This window comes from Tursiops truncatus, chromosome 18 (genome assembly GCF_011762595.2).
Source record: "Tursiops truncatus isolate mTurTru1 chromosome 18, mTurTru1.mat.Y, whole genome shotgun sequence".
NCBI classification, from domain to species: domain Eukaryota; kingdom Metazoa; phylum Chordata; class Mammalia; order Artiodactyla; family Delphinidae; genus Tursiops; species Tursiops truncatus.
This window is the reverse complement of record NC_047051.1, coordinates 30,218,129-30,223,157: the sequence shown is the minus strand read 5'-3', so window position 1 is coordinate 30,223,157 and position 5,029 is coordinate 30,218,129.

The following is a 5,029-nucleotide window of genomic DNA, read 5'->3' as shown; positions in this document are numbered from 1 at the left end:
GAAATAAGTATTATATGGAATTGTCATGTAAAATTAAATATTGCACTCCATATACATTTCAAAATAAACATATTTTGAAAACAGAACATATTTGTGAGATCCAGTACTTATTTTATTATCCCCATAGTCAATTCAATTCTTTAAAAATATCAAATATGGCAATCATTTTAAAGCTTATTTTTAATTTTATACCACTTTTTTTTAAGGAAAATTTGGTGTTAAATGAAATTAAAAGGACTACTTTTATTGGATAAAACTATTACTAAAAATATGTGTATCTCTTAAACAAATTATATTTTAAATTTTCAGTTTTTTTTATACTTGATATACTTTTTAAATGCTATTGAAATTTCATGGTTATATTACATTTTATATTTGGGTTAAAGAATCTTTCATTTAACATTTCATTTTTATTTAAAATGAGTCACATATAAATTGCTCCAGTGTGGGCTATTACCAAGATTTCTTCCTGTGGAATCCTGAAAGTTCAGATATGCTAAAAATACAAGAAATTTCTCATGGGAATTTTGTTCTTTCTGGATAAGATGTAAGAATATTTTACTTTCTTATGAAACACACAATGGAACAGGTGTTAGGTTTCAGGATTTAGGGGAAATTAGAAATTAAGTTGCTTTATCCAGAATAGATACTGATTAAAAAAAAAAATAATGCTGACTTTGCCTGTGGAAATTTAATTTAATCCTATGCCATTATTTTAGATAGGCAGTAAAAGCTGTTTTAATGAGCTTTGAAAGGAAGCTAAATACTTACAATTTTTTTCCTTTAATTTTCTCTCCTTTAACATCTTTTCTACTCATTTAAAAATAATTTTATTGACCTCCAAGAAAACTTATTGAGCTTTCTTTGGAGCTATTTTTTTTAAGAATTCAAAATATAGAGTGATTTCTTTTTCTTCTAATAAATTGTTCTTCCCCAATTGTTTTTACCCTCTCCCCCTTTTCAATTCTAAGCATGTCTTTTCAAGTTCTTCTCACAGTTGCCACTTCAGACATTTGTGATTCCCCCTGTAATTTCCAGGTGCTTGGTTTCATGGATTACATATGCTGCACAAAGCTAAAATCACTATAATCAAATGTTTAACACAGTGCTTTCAGTGGAACACAATTACAGATGATTCTGAGCATAATCCAAGGAAAGGTCAATTCACTATTTTAAATCGGAAATACTTGCAATAATGATACATATTTTTCTAAAATTCCATTACAACAATAGCCTTTTCTGCATGTTGACTTGACTTTGATAAAAGATCCATAGTTTTAACAACTATCTGAGTTACATAACAAGACTCAATTACACCAGCTGGTATTGACTGATGTATTTAATAATGTAATAAAGATGTCAACCATGACAGAATTGGTTAGCTTGACATTAGGGCAAAGTGCCATTTCTTCCACAAAGTTGGCTAATAAAAATACAGCCTACTATATGATGAGACCTGTCAAGTAAATTCATGATATGCCAAATTCATAAGCTCTCAAGAATTTCTTTGGAGTTTGGCAGAAGGGGCAGCCTATAGAGTGCTCTCTGTTTGTGTAAGAAACAAATACATTGAATGGAGGGTGAGCTGGCTAGTAAGTGGTCCACATTACAAGTGATTAATTGGAAATATTTCATGTTCTATATCCATCTTTTATGAAGAATATTTTTCTTTGGAGAGTTCTATATTTCACATTTAATTTTTATGTTCACTTGCAAGTTTCTCTGGTCCCACAATTCAAAAAGAGTCTGTTGAAGGGAAAATTAGAGGCTGTGATTCAGAATTCAGTGAGTCTAGTCCCTGCAGAAACTTGGCAGAGGATAGAATCAGTTCTTAGTATGCCAAATTGAGTGGCCCTGGGCCAGATGCTAATTTTGAATGCACGGCACACATCACTTTGTGTCTCGATTAAGCCATGTCTGTGAATCCCATGCAAGCCCAGCAACACATTTTGTGTAACATATATATTAGTGTTCAGCACATCATAGATTTAATTCTGGCTTTAAACGTGTAAGAGAAATCACTTCTTTTAGGCTAATAAATTCTACCTCTTTGAAAAAAAATGAATAAGGAATTTTAATTGACTTTTTGTCTATGATTCCTTATTTAAAATTTAATAATCTCAATTTTGGTCATTTCTTAAGAAAACACATTCAAGAAGAGAGATTTAATCTTACACAAATGTAAAAATGTGATAGGAGTAGCATAAGATTATTTTCCCCTTCCACTTACTTTCTTCTTTAGTATATATTAGACAGAAATGTATTCATGAATGTGGATTTGTTCATTAAGCTAATTCAATCATCTTAGAGAAGACTAATAAAAACTGTGGAGCACAAAAAATTACATGTCAGTGTGTAAAACTGGATTAAAAAGTTTTATTTGATTATCAGTATTTTCACCATATTTGAATCATACTGCTGTTTTATCATCTGGCGACCTCACCAGAATGTTCCTGTTTGTTTTCTACGTTGGAAAAATAAAGCTGTCAGTGTATATAAGCCTTCAGAAACATGACCCTATCCATGGAAGTAGTTTTAGCATTGTTCTTGTTTGAAGTCATTTGTAAATAAATAAATAAATAAATTTTTAATGTAAAAATAATAAAGTTACTGATGTAGGTTTTTTGTTTCTGTTTTTTTAAATGGGAGCTGGAGCTACTGAGTGATAGGATTAATGTACTGACCTTGACCTTGAACTGTGCCAACTTGCGCTGTTTTCAGCTAGACTAGAATCTGTCATACAGAGTGAAGTAAGTCAGAAAGAGAAAGACAAATACCGTATGCTAACACATATATATGGAATTTAAGAAAAAAAAATGTCATGAAGAACCTAGGGATAAGACAGGGATAAAGACACAGACCTACTAGAGAATGGACTTGAGGATATGGGGAGGGGGAAGGGTAAGCTGGGGGAAGGGTAAGCTGTGACAAACCGAGAGAGTGGCATGGACATATATACACTACAAAACGTAAAATAGATAACTAGTGGGAAGCAGCTGCATAGCACAGGGAGACCAGCTTGGTGCTTTGTGACCACCTAGAGGGGTGGGATAGGGAGGGTGGGAGGGAGGGAGATGCAAGAGGGAAGAGATATGGGAACATATGTATATGTATAACTGATTCACTTTGTTATAAAGCAGAAACTAACACACCATTGTAAAGCAATTATACTCAAGTGAAAATGTAAAAAAAAAAAAAAGACCACGGTGAATCAGATACAGCTGGCCCTGTGAGTTACAATAAAACATAATATTCTTGTAAATTTATTGTCTGAGAAGTATACACAAAAGTCTTCTATCTATACTAATAAGTTTAAAAATAAAACCAATATATGAGAAACGTTGATCTTTTGTTCAGAGAAAAAAGTCCATTAGTTAAATGATTGATTTTATGCTTAATTTTTTTCTCTGAGGCATTTTATTTCCTTTTTGTGTTCCTTTTTAGTTTGTTTTATGCCACTCTGAGTATTTAGTCACCATTGGATACTTAACAGAGAAAGTAGAGGAAAAGGCAAGGACCAAATTAGAAACTCTTTTTGAATTGCTGGCTCTTATTCCAGCCAATCTTCTTCTGGAGTTGGAAATAATGTTGTTTTATTTTTTTTGAATTAAGGGGGGAAAAAAGAGTTTAGTGTAAATTATATTGTTATTTTACAGCATACTTGCTTTGGCCTAAGGGAAACACAAATTGAAATAAAAGAAACTTGAAGCACAGTATGAAAAAATCTTGTTTTTATCCAACACTGGTTGACTTTGAATGGATCTAGTCTAAATTGTGGGTACTGTGGTCATATATAACAGAGATGAGATTGGGGAGGTCTGACATCTCTTAATTTATTTATTCCACCAGTGTAATGCTAGCCACCCCCTGTTTTTATTATACCAATTTAATGTCAGCCATTTCCTGTTTTCATTAGACCATTGTAATGCTAGACTCCTACTGTTCTCATTAGTGCAGGACTGTGTAATGGCAGCCACCTCATGTTTTCATTATAACAGAGCTGTATGGTGCCAGCTGCCACTTGTTTAACTTTACTGAGAAGCATTTGACCATGGATTACATACTTCTACAAGCTAGCAGCAAACAAGGTAAAGGCATCCCAGTTTCTGGTAAAATAGTGGTAAGTGCTTAAATGACTTATTAGCTATTAATGTGCAAGGAACAGTTGTTGGTGATGACTGGGAAACTACAATAAACTGAGTAAACCTTTGAACTGTTTTGTTATCATTGTTTTGTTGTGCTTTGTTGTGCTTAGAATTTTCTGTCTGACAATGACCTTCAACAAGATTTTGAAATGATGTATTGTGGTTTTGTGTAGATAGATTTGTATTGCTTCAGATGAGTCCATTTGCAATAATGGATAGCATTCATTGAGAGTTTTCTATGTGCCCAAAATGCTTCTAAGCTTTTTATGTCTTATTTCATTTATTCCTTACAATTACTTTAGAAGTTACTCTTGCACACATTTTACAGATGGAAAAACTGAAGTATATAGTAGTTATACAACACAAATTTCCTCTGTAAAGAGCCAGATAGTAAATATTTTGTTTTACTTTGTGTACAAAACATACAGTTTTGTCCCAACTACTCAACTCTACTGTTGTACTAGAAAACAGCCATAGACATATAAATTATAGTGTGGCTGGCTTCCAATAAATATTTATTTACAAAAATAAGCTGGAGGTTGGATTTGATCCAAAGACCATAGTTTGCCCACTCATGACATAAGGCCACATTGCTAGAGGGTGGTAGGTGAGAGTTATAGCTCTGAGGTAAGAGTCTATGACTTTTAACCACTATACTTCCTCTCTGTGACTTTGTAAATGGAAATACTTGCAATTTAATTTATTTAGGAAACTTTATTATGTAATTATAAAAGTTTTCAAAGAGAAAAATGACTGCTTAACTGTGCTTAATATTTTTCTTTATATTTTCATAGTTTTGTCCCTAATGCTTTTTATATGAAGCATCTATGAATTCTTCTGAATAGTAACCTAAATATGAAATTTATTATTGAAAATAAAAGGAG